We start from the raw sequence: 13035 nt of genomic DNA, 5'->3' as shown, positions 1-13035 counted from the left end.
CATATGATCATGACACAAATTTGCTCATTTGATTAGACTGATGCATACATTTGAAAGAGAAACTTTTTTTCTAGGCAATGGCACAATGGCAGGGTAGTTTGCAGTTTTTTTTTTAATTAAAGATAATTGCATGTACTAAAGTGCTTCTAACATTTACAGTGTATGTATAGTATATCAAGTATATTATATAACAAAATGTAACAAAAGCATAATAAATGCACACAATTTTTAAAGCAAATTCCTATATATAATGTCAAACTGTTTAAAGACAAATGTAGTGCCAAAACTACTGCACAACAGAATAAAAATCAGTTAATTGTAAACAAAACATAAAATCCAGATACAGGGGCAATCTATTATAGTGACACATACAGTTACTTTAAAAAAATCACTGATGAAGTTATATTTTTTACAAACCACGAGTTGAGATTCAACTTTTTTATGTGAAAATATATTTGTTTCTTCCCTTTAAAGAACAAATAGGTGAAAACTTAAGCACAACACTTTACATTCTCATCTTTAATTCTATATCGTTGAGATTATTGGTCACTTTTATTGTAACTAAATGAAAGGGAACCTAAAATAGTTAATTATTATAAATGTCAGCTAGAAAATGCTTCTATAAAATACATTCACAGGTAGGCCTGTATTACAATTACATTAACCAGGTAGTCATATAATGATAACATAGATGTAGTTATGGTGGATAAATAATGACCACTGTAATTGAAGGTTTGATGAAGCTAAATGTAAGACATTAAGTCCATCTAAATGTAAAGGTAACAAACTCAGAATAATGTCCAGTATGTCAAGTGTGTCATTTCTGTAATACTCTTTCAGTACCAAACAGAATTCCATAAATATTGCTTGTTTCAAAAGGTTTTCCTGAACACTCTCACTATCTTCAATTGTTCGGACAAACACCTGCTATATACACTTGCAGAAATATACATTTGACTATTGCATCATGAAGTCACTGCATGACTAGAACTAATGGATGTCAATGAACATGTCCTTTACCAAAACTCCTGATGAGCACTGACGCTTGTTTGATAAAGGCATTAGGCAGACCTCAAGTACAGTTTATGAAGATGAAACAAAAAACAAAATTCTTTAACAATATGGAAAAAGATAAATGACTATTTTAAATAATGGCACTGCATATATCAGAGATCATAAGAGTGGGACTCCACATGAAGACTTTCAGAAACTGTGACAGAGCAAAGGGAGCACCTCGCTGGACCCATCCTACACATGCCCAAACTACACAACCCAAAGACAGTTATGTAGTGGACACCTTCATAAGGTGTCCACTTCATAACAAGGATGCAGGAGACAAGCAAGAACAAGGAAGACACGGAGACAGATGTTTCACGAAGACCAGAAGAATGTCAGTGTCCCATGGGAAGATGTGGAGAACTTGGCCACAGAACGAATACGTTGGAGGACACTTGTTGCCCAATGTGCCCAGCACAGGACTTGAAGAGGATGTTGTGAGTTTATCCATAACTGTGGGACATTTTTCTGTAAGGAGTATTGCAAAATTAAATGTTAAATGCATTTATGTAATACGCTCACTGATATGTGGTCATTTCTATGAAAACAAGCATGTCTTTAATAGCAAGCAATAATCATATAAACTTGTTTAAAAATAACACGATTTACATGCAAGCGGGACAGTTATCAGCAGTGTAACTGATCTGATTACGTCAAAATAATCGAGTATCTGATGTCATGTGACAAGTCAGATTAGCTTTTCCACTCTTGCAAACAGAGGAAGGTTATGAGTTGTGGAGAGACATCATGTATCACTGGAACATCAACAGACAGGGACCAAATTGTAATAATTTTAATGAATACAATGCAATTAATATAAACTTTTCTGATAGTGTATGGGACATCCGACTACTTTCCAAGAAGGCACACAATTGATTTACAAATATGGAGATAAATATGTACAGGAATTGAGGCACTAGCCATTGACAGCACTAGGAGTAAAAGCTGCATGATTATGTACAAGTATTGTACGAATTTGACAACTTGTTAAATCTTGTGAATTATTAAGACCTTGAGACTATGTTTGTACTGATTGGGCTATGGGTTTTGTAACAAAAGGTTTAAGAAACAACAAATGTTTGATAAAATGTTTGATTTCGGGTTAAAACCAACACATACATACCATTGTGAATATTTGGTTTTGTAGCTTTTCGTCTCCCGTTTACTTCTCCTCAAACAATAATGAGCTGACTGAGTCCGAAAGGCCCTTTTGGTCTTTTCAGCTGAAAAAAAGAGAAAAGAAAATATCATTATGTAAAATATATCGGATTATTTAATGGAAAAATTACTGATTTACCTTACAAATATTTCTTGTTACATTATTTGGCATTAAAAGCATGGTAAGTGTTGTGATTAATATGCATTTACAACAAATATCACTTTAAAACTACCAATACTGAGGTAAAAGCATGGACAGTTTTGTTACTGTCCTTTTACCACACCTATCACAGTAAAACAAAGGTTACTGTGGTAAAAGCATGGTAAGTGTTGTGGTTACTGTGCATTTACAACAAATATCACATTAAAACTACAATTAATGTGGTAAAAGCATGCAGTGCTGTGGTTAGTATGCATTTGAACAAATATCACATTAAAACAACAAATAATGTGGTGAAAGCATGGTAAATGTTGTGGTTAATATGCATTTACAACAAATATCACATTAAAACTACAAATAATGTTGTAAAAGTGTGGTAAGTCTAGTGGTTACTGTCCTTTTACCACACCCATCACAGTAAAACTAAGGTTATTGTGGTAAAAGCAAGGTAAGTGTTGTTTTTACTGTGATTCTACTACAAATACCACTTTAGAACTAATTGTACTAACTTACTTTAAACACTATCTGTCACGTGACGTGCTATAGGCCTAGACCTTCTATCAGTTAATAATATTCATATTTGGTTTAATCACCTTGTTTTGAATTAGAAAGCAATGAAACGCAAAGCCTCCGCGGAGATGACAAATATAATGCAGTGACTGAACATGAGCTAATCTGATTCATTTCGACCATCAGAAAAAACATTATATCAAACATTATTAGGACAGTGTATTTTGCTACTTACCAACATCTGGCACACATGAACTGATGCCAAAAATCGCGATGTGTTCGGAAGGAGACTTCTTCAACGCGATTTCCTACTGATAAAATTCGTGTAGTTGTTTATACTTTTTTTTTTAATCAATAAACGGCAAAGCAGTCCAGATTCCCTGGCAATAAGATTATAATAAATAATAACATTAAAATAAATACATATATAAACATGATAAGATATCGTGAATAAATGTCGATTAAACAGCTGCCCGACTGGCAGAAAGAATCGTGCATGTGATAAAGTCACATTAGCTGCCACCGCTGGGGAAGCAGCACTGGCACACACACATACACACATATATATACGCACATACATACTGACCTCGTTCACGTCGATGCTCCCTGCCTTTGCCGCTATCATCGGAGCGGGTGCACACGCGATGCTGATAGCACATGGACATTCTTCCATTTCTCCACTCTCCCTTCCATATTAATTCCCGGTCATGTCATACACTTACACTGCACTGTCTTGTTGTTTCGCCTCTGTGTTGTTTGTCTGTGTGGGCGTAGTCAGTCCTCCGGCGGGAAAGTTTAGCCGGCCGAACCGAACGATCGAGTGGCGGCCATTTATGACGTCATGGCCGGGTCGCGCCGGCGAATCGAAACCGGAAGCTGACGAAACCATTGTCTAGTGTGAATAGGTGTTCCTGTGGGTATTTGAATGGAAAAATTATGTGTTAAGTGGATTATGTGTGAATGGTTTATGTGTTTATTATAATATATATATATATATATATATATATATATATATATATATATATATATATATTGGGATTAATTATTATGGATAATCAAATAGATGAAGTATTTGTATATGTATTAACTGTTATATGTTCCGGGAATTGGTGTGGCCCAAAAAGGGGCGGGGTTTGGCCTATTTAAGCCAAGGCCAAACCTAAAGTCAGGACTTGTTAACCAAGTCGGAAGCGAGAGTGCAACTGTGGTGCCTCAGGCAAGAAAAACCTTTGTGTGCTGTAGATACGTTTTTTTTTTAAAAGAGTTTGTCGTCTTTGTTTTTATGTTGTTATACTTTTTAGGTTTTTTTTTTATTTTTATTTTCTTTTGTGGGCACCTGTAAATATACTTCACTGTGGACGGTCTTCTTATTGGCCCTGTAAATAAATTCCACCTTGCACGAAGTGTTTCTGCGAGTGCGCCATCCTTTACATCCGTTCACGGACTCACATTTCTCCCCGAAGGCGAGCTGGTGGGCTCGTCTTTATCACATATGGTGGCAGCAGTGGGATGGCTACTCGCAAGACAGCGCCAAAAGGGAAAAAACCCAGGGCTGGGTTGCGGTCACAGAGGAAGTTTGCGATGATGGAGGATGAGGCTTGGAATTCGGCGGAGACTACAGAGGAAGAGGAAGTGATGGCAGAGCTTCCTGAGACCTCAAAAAAGTCCAGGTCACCACAGACTGAGCCAATCGCTCCAGTCGCTACAACTGGTGAGGGAATGGTTTCCCTAATGCGTCAGTTCCTTGATGCACAGCAGCAGAGAGAAGAGAGATATATGCAGGAGCTCCGGGGTCTTCACAAGTCTATCCGGCAGTCGACTCGTCCTGCTGAGACGTTGTCCGACAGCGAGAGCCCGCGAATGGAGCTACCAACGCCATCTGCTCAGAGGGTATCCACACAAAGCAGAACAGCCCACGACAGAGACTCCCCAAGTTTTCCGGTGCGGAGAGAGCCAATGCATCGAGCTGAACTAAAGATGCCAATCTTCCAGCAGGGGGAAGACATTGAGAACTATCTTCGGCGGTTCGAGCGTCTGGCCAGGACTTGGAGGTGGCCTGAGGAGGAGTGGAGCTATCATCTGGTTCCATTACTCAGCGGGCAAGCATTGGAGGCGTACCTGGCGATGGATGAGGAGCAGGCAGAGGTGTACGCTGATCTGAAGGAGGCGTTGCTGGAGAAATTCAACATCTCACCAGAAACTTATCGGCAAAGGTTCCGAACACCCACTGTTCCAGCTGGAGAGTCGCCATCCGAGACTTATCATCGCCTAAAGAACCTGTATCAGCGATGGGTACGACCGAGTGAGCATTCCAAGGAGGAGATGGGCGAGGCCATTATCCTTGAGCAACTACTCCGGGTACTTCCTTATGATGCTCGCACCTGGGTAAGGGAGCATGAGCCAACTTCAGGACTGGCGGCGGCTAAACTGGCTCAGCAATACCAGAACGCTCATCGTGGAGGTCTACGCACTCAACCATCTAAAGGTACTGTTCGGACGCACTTTGGGGCTGAGAGGGGTCGTGCTGAACTGTCAGACAATGCACAAAAGTCAAAAGGGGGGAATGAGCTGGTATGCTTTTACTGTCAGCAGCCGGGGCACAAAGCAGCTGTGTGTCCCGCTCGCAAAACGAAGCTTACGGGCTTTTGTTATGTGCCTAGAGAAGGGGAATGTGATTTTGACTCTGTGGGGGAGGGTCAGAATGTATATGATGTGACTGCTAATGGACATGCCCTAAAGGCACTCTTGGACACTGGAAGTTCTCTGTCAATGTTGAAATCATGTTTTGTAAATAATGTCAATTATGTGGACACTACCTCTGTTCAGTGCGTACATGGGGATGTAAAGCAGTATCCCCGGGCTGAAATAATGGTAGAGGTACAGGAACAAATGTACTTGCTTAGTGTTGCCATAGTGGACAATTTACCAGCGGATATGATTCTAGGAAGAGACTTGCCAGTGTTATATGAACTCTTGCAACCCACCATTAAGGACTCTGAACATTCTTTTGCCACTGCCACTGTTAATTTGTCATGTCCTGCTCTTACTAGAGGTCAGGCCAGGGCAGGTCTGCAGCCACTGCCAGACTTGGATGGTAGTCTGTTGCAGGGCGGGACTAAAGGCCCTAAAAAGTCACGGCGTCAAAAGCGGCTTGCAAAGTACCTGGGTACCCCAGCCTCTGAAGCCTCGGTGGAGGGCCTTGAAGTTAATGGCTGGAAGGTCCCAGGGAACATAGTACAACTCCAAAGGGAAGATGAAACTTTAAAACCCTTATTTGTCAAAGCTGAGTGTGGAAAGAATTTGAATTTGTGCAAAGAAGAATATGTGGTGGTGAATGGTGTGTTGTATGTGCGAACGAATGATGTGACTCGTCTGATTGTACCATCTTGTTGTCGTCATCTTGTTCTGCACCTTGCACACACTGTTCCATGGGCTGGCCACCTGGGCCAACAGAAAACATATGCACGTATTAGCTCACGCTTTTACTGGCCCACACTATACACTGATGTACAAACTCACTGCAACATATGTGCTATCTGCCAAAAGACGAGTGCTGTGTCCCAGCAGGGCAGAGCACCCCTGCAACCCCTCCCTGTCATTTCTGCACCTTTTAGGCGGATCGCCATGGACATTGTGGGACCATTAGAAAAGAGCAGTGCTGGGCATCGCTACATCCTGGTAGTCAACGACTACGCTACAAGGTATCCTGAGGCTTTCCCACTCCGTTCTATCACCACAACAAAGATCATCCATGCCCTGGTTCAACTCTTTTCCAGAGTCGGCATACCTGAGGAGATCCTGACAGACCAGGGTACGAACTTTACATCACGACTGATGGGGCAGCTGAACAAGCAGTTGGGCATAAAAGCCATTCGAACAACTCCATACCACCCTCAGACGGACGGTCTGGTGGAGAGGTTCAACCAAACCCTCAAGAACATGTTGCGGAAGTTCGTTGCACACACAGGACGAGACTGGGACAAGTGGCTACCGTTTGTTCTCTTTGCCTACCGAGAGGTACCCCAAGCATCAACGGGATTCTCACCGTTTGAGCTCCTCTACGGATGGCAGGTACAAGGACCCCTGGACCTGTTGAAGAAAGGCTGGGAGGAAGAACCTGCATCCAAGATGGAGGAGAAAGACGGCATCGTACAGTATGTTCTGGAGATGCGAGATCGCCTGGAACAGTACAGAGAACAAGCCAAAGAGAAACTACAGGAAAAACAACGAGCACAAAAAAAATGGTATGACCAACACGCCAGGCTACGACAATTCCAGCCGGGGCAGAAGGTATTACTCCTGTTGCCAACTTCGACGAGCAAGCTACTGGCTAAATGGCAAGGACCATACAGCGTCGTCCGCAAGATGGGGCCCGTCACATATGAAGTTCATCATCCGGACAAGGGCAAGACCAGGCAGACCTACCACGTGAACCTGCTGAAAGAGTGGAAGGAGCCACCCGGTAAGGGACCAGAAACATCTCTTCTGGTGAGGAAGGTGGAGGTGGAAGAGGAAGAGGAATCAGAGGATGCAAAGAGGCAGCCGTCTGTGGTGAACCTAACGCACCTAGAGGACTCCAAGAGGAAAGAGCTGCAGCATCTCCTGAACCAGTTTCCAGCCTTGTTCCGTCAGAGGCCTGGACGGACTGAGCTAACCCAACATAGCATCCACCTTTCCGATCCAACACCATCACGCCAACGTCCTTACCGGGTGCCTGAGAGGCTGGTGGAACCCTTAAAGGAAGAAATCAAGATGATGAAGGAGCTAGGAGTGATAGAACCTTCAACGAGCGAGTGGAGCAGCCCGATGGTGATCGTACCCAAGAAGGACGGATCCCTGCGTGTCTGCATCGACTTCCGCAAGCTCAACGCCCAATCTAAATTCGATGCATACCCCATGCCAAGAATAGATGACCTGCTGGAGAAAATTGGAAGAGCCCAGTACATCACCCTCAGTCCAGACCATACTCCGCATTCCGAACACCACTAGGACTATATCAATTCACAGTCCTTCCTTTTGGGCTGCACGGGGCACCAGCCACATTCCAGAGGCTGATGGACCGAGTCCTCCAAGACTGTGAAGATTGGTCTGCGGCGTACCTGGATGACGTGGTAATCCATAGCAACTCTTGGGCAGAGCATCTTCAACACCTCCAACAAACCCTAAGAAGGATAGAGGAAGCAGGATTGACATTAAACGTCTCAAAATGCGAGTGGGCAAAACAAGAGGCAAACTACCTGGGGTATCACATGGGCAACGGACAACTGAGACCACAGATTGACAAGGTGGAGGCAATCCGAAGGAGCCCACAACCAAAGACCAAGAAAGAAGTGAGGTCATTCCTAGGACTGGTGGGCTGGTACAGGAGATTTGTACCAAACTTTGCCTCCATTGCGGTCCCCCTGACCAACCTGTTGTCAAAACCGGTGAAGAACCCCATTCCATGGACCGATGACTGCGAGACTGCTTTCACTACATTGAAAGACAAGATGTGCTCCAGCCCAGTCCTGCAGAGTCCAGACTTTTCTCAGAGGTTCCTGGTGCAAGTAGACGCATCCGCAACGGGGATTGGTGCGGTCCTTGCCCAGGGAAGCGCTGGAGAAGAGAGACCAGTTGTTTACCTCAGCCGTAAGCTACTGCCCAGGGAAACAAGATATTCGGCGATCGAGAAGGAAGGTCTCGCCATCAAGTGGTCCCTGGACAGCTTGCGTTACTACCTCCTTGGTCGAGAGTTCGATCTAGAAACCGACCACCGGGCCCTAACCTGGATTCAGTCCATGAAGGACCACAATGCTAGAGTCACACGGTGGTACCTCGCCCTGCAGCCATACTGCTTCAAGATACGGCACAGACCGGGCAGACTCAACGTGGTAGCCGACTACCTGTCCAGGTTTCCGGCCAGTACGCGGCTAGGAGAGGGGGAAGGTGATGTGATAAAGTCACATTAGCTGCTACCGCTGGGGAAGCAGCACTGGCACACACACATACACACATATATATACGCACATACATACTGACCTCGTTCACGTCGATGCTCCCTGCCTTTGCCGCTATCATCGGAGCGGGTGCACACGCGATGCTGATAGCACATGGACATTCTTCCATTTCTCCACTCTCCCTTCCATATTAATTCCCGGTCATTTCATACACTTACACTGCACTGTCTTGTTGTTTCGCCTCTGTGTTGTTTGTCTGTGTGGGCGTAGTCAGTCCTCCGGCGGGAAAGTTTAGCCGGCCGAACCGAACGATCGAGTGGCGGCCATTTATGACGTCATGGCCGGGTCGCGCCGGCGAATCGAAACCGGAAGCTGACGAAACCATTGTCTAGTGTGAATAGGTGTTCCTGTGGGTATTTGAATGGAAAAATTATGTGTTAAGTGGATTATGTGTGAATGGTTTATGTGTTTATTATAATATATATATATATATATATATATATATATATATATATTGGGATTAATTATTATGGATAATCAAATAGATGAAGTATTTGTATATGTATTAACTGTTATATGTTCCGGGAATTGGTGTGGCCCAAAAAGGGGCGGGGTTTGGCCTATTTAAGCCAAGGCCAAACCTAAAGTCAGGACTTGTTAACCAAGTCGGAAGCGAGAGTGCAACTGTGGTGCCTCAGGCAAGAAAAACCTTTGTGTGCTGTAGATACGTTTTTTTTTTAAAAGAGTTTGTCGTCTTTGTTTTTCTGTTGTTATACTTTTTAGGTTTTTTTTATTTTTATTTTCTTTTGTGGGCACCTGTAAATATACTTCACTGTGGACGGTCTTCTTATTGGCCCTGTAAATAAATTCCACCTTGCACGAAGTGTTTCTGCGAGTGCGCCATCCTTTACATCCGTTCACGGACTCACATTTCTCCCCGAAGGCGAGCTGGTGGGCTCGTCTTTATCACAGTGCATTACATTAGTAAACAAATAAATAAATAAATAAATAAATAAAAATGCTGATATCACGAAAATAACGAAATAAACGTGTCCGTATCACGAACCATTAGATTAAATGACGTGACCATATCACGAACTGCCATGAGACTAGGCTGTGTGGCACCTCAAAATATAATATAAATATAAAAATGAGTGTATAGGCCTACTGAGAAGTCTGTACATTACTCATATTATTGTTTTTATAACCTTTATTTAACCATCTGGAACGGAGAAAAAATGATACCACTTAGCGCCTCTAGTGGACTTTTCACTCGAAAAGTGCATGGACACGTACCTGGAGGTACGTATTTTAGGTTTTGCAAAAATGTAGGCAGAGTAACGTATTTCCAATGAGCCTGGGTTGTTCAGTTGACAAGGGTGAAGTGTTTTTTGACTGGGCGGCCAAATTTTCGCTATTATTGCCCACTTCTGTGTCTTACATGTTTTACTATATCCAGCCTGCACAGACAAATTGGATTTCAGAAAAAAATTCCAAGAAGCCATGATTACTCACTGAACCACTTGCATCGGTGTTGTCTGTCTCTTGCCTCTTAACCTCACAAAATATATTCACTTCATCAGGATATTTTATATATAACAGTACACCCCTTCATTTTGCCCAGAGAGAGTAATTATTTCCAGCGTCCACAGCAAGCCACAGATCTGTGACATTTTGCTCCATTATCATAAAAATTCCAATAATAACAACACACACATACACCCACTAGGAGAAAACTAATATCAAGCCAATTTTGACATAATTACCTGTGAGGGAAAAGGAAAGAAAACAATTTAGTAGTGAGGTTTATCCATTTGCTTATTGTGCTGGAAGATAACTGGGGTAAACTCCATTAAAAAGGCAGTTTTGGTATTTTCGTTCTCTGTTCTCTTAAAACCTTCATTACTCCTCACACAGAGTAACTCTGTGATCATTATAACTATAAATAATTCAGCAAAGGTTACAATTTAGTGGAATCTATGCTCTGTGGATTATTAAAAGGTATGCCTGCATTACATCTCTATCCACCAGCATCAAGGCTAAGATTTGTTTTTTTCCTGCATGACCCAACTGGGCAGCAGCTGGCCTTTTAAGATGTGATTTTACTTTCAAAGACGCCATGTTGAGTTCAAAATTAGTTTTAAAGACACTCACATGAAAGACCGCAACAGTTCTAAATTCAAACTGCTTGTAATCCACTGATGATATGCTCATTTTGATGTGCAAAATGCATCTCTGATTGGCCTTCTCACATTTAGTCTCTAATGCGAAAACCAATTTGCATCAAACACCATTTGCATTGTGTGTGAATATAATTATGAATCATAGAATTGTCAGACCAACATTTTTCACAAGTACTATCAAACTGCAGAAAACACCCACTGCAGCCTGGGCACAGCACAGGTTTGATCTCAAGTTCATCAGCAAATAGGTAATTATCGAATACTAATACTGCATTTGCTCTCATTGTTTTGACACTGCTCGTCTCTTGACTTATTGTAATGTGTCAAGCTTAAAAAAAAAAAAGATTACATGAATATGAATTGGAAAGCAATCAGGCTGTCAGGCGTTGTCCGTCGGGAGGCAGTGTGGAAGAAAGGTGCAAATGAACTGTGATGGCTTTGGAATATGTAAATAATGCTTACAGTTGAATGACTTTATTGTGTTAGTCTGCTTAAACTATAAAAAACTGCTTGAATTTAATAGTGTAATTATATATATATTTTTTCCTTGGTTGGATTTGTACAACATGCATCACAGCATAGTCCTATCAGATTTCTCGAAATCTGGGTGAGTACAGAAGTAAACTTTTACCATGGGCATCTGGAGGATTTCATCAGACCAATCAATAAAGTGCAAACTTATTGTATACTTGGGTACCAGGAAAAACCTTATAAAAAGAGAGACTCAAACCCGCAACCTTCAGGTTAGCAGTCCGACTCTCCAACCATTAGGCCACAACGTGCAATATGTATTATTTATTATAGAGTGCAACTCTGGTTCCGGGAGTAAAAACGTCTCGGTTACGGATGTAACCCTCGTTCCCTGAGTAGGGAACGGAGACGTTACGTCGGATGACGACGAATGGGGTTTCGCTTAGAACGCCTATCGACTTCGAGTATTACAAAACGAGCCAATGGCAAAGAAATGCCATGGGTCTGCGGAATTTGCATAGCGTATCTCCGCCTTACCTCGTGGGTATAAAAGGAGGACGCCGGCAACAGGCAGATATGTTTCTTCGCTGAGGAGCCAAGACTGAGCTCAGGCGATCCCCGCGGTACAGCGGAAAGTGGCAGGAAGACGTAACTCCGAGTTACGTCGGATGACGCCGAATGGGGTTACCAGTCTTATCACGCCACCTTCTCAGCTGTCTTCCAGTGCCCTGCGTAAATCTGAGATCCCTGTCGTGAGACTGGCACGGTCGAAGGACTCCTATTTAGCACAGGAATACCAAGGTACACTGGGGAGCATATCCCAAAGTTTAGGGGAAATATGCAATTACTGCCAACCCAGAGGGGGGGACTTACACATATGAATATACATAAGAATACACATATGACCCGAAGGAGACATATGGAGAACACTGGGGTGTCCAGCCGCAGGTGGAATATTTCAACCCCAGGGATGGCAAGGTGGCTTGCCAAGGGAAAGACACATGCTCAAAGAGGCTTACAGTGGAAATACACATGTGGGGGTCGCTCAGAGGAGGGACCATGCACACAGGAGGCACCTAGCCGACACGCAGGCAATAGACACTGGCGCCGACGTCAGGATTGCTGGAGGAGCTCAGGGCTTTCGGGGAAGCTCACCTGAGGAGAATATCGCACGTATCCAGTCCGTGGAGTGGAATGGCGAGCAAGCGAAGACACCTGAGCGGGTCCGGTACTAGCTGGTTGAAGCGAGTACACGAGAGGACACTGGCTCCACTCGGAGATTATAGAATCTGGCGAATGTGTTAGGTGTCGCCCAGCCTGCAGCTCTGCAGATGTCTGTTAGCGAGGCCCCATGCGCTAGAGCCCAAGAGGATGCCACACTCCGGGTGGAGTGGGCAGTCACACCAAGGGGGCACGGTCGACCTTGCTGCTGGTATGCCAAAGCAATGGCGTCCACTATCCAGTGAGACAACCTTTGCTTTGAGAGAGCCTTTCCCTTCAGCTTCCCACCATAGCAGACAAAGAGCTGGTCTGAGGTCCTGAAACACTGCGTCCTGTCTAC

Source organism: Siphateles boraxobius, unplaced genomic scaffold (assembly GCF_051911475.1).
Source record: "Siphateles boraxobius isolate OS27281-9 unplaced genomic scaffold, OSU_SipBor_1 41, whole genome shotgun sequence".
NCBI classification, from domain to species: domain Eukaryota; kingdom Metazoa; phylum Chordata; class Actinopteri; order Cypriniformes; family Leuciscidae; genus Siphateles; species Siphateles boraxobius.
Note: the sequence above shows the minus strand (reverse complement) of the source record.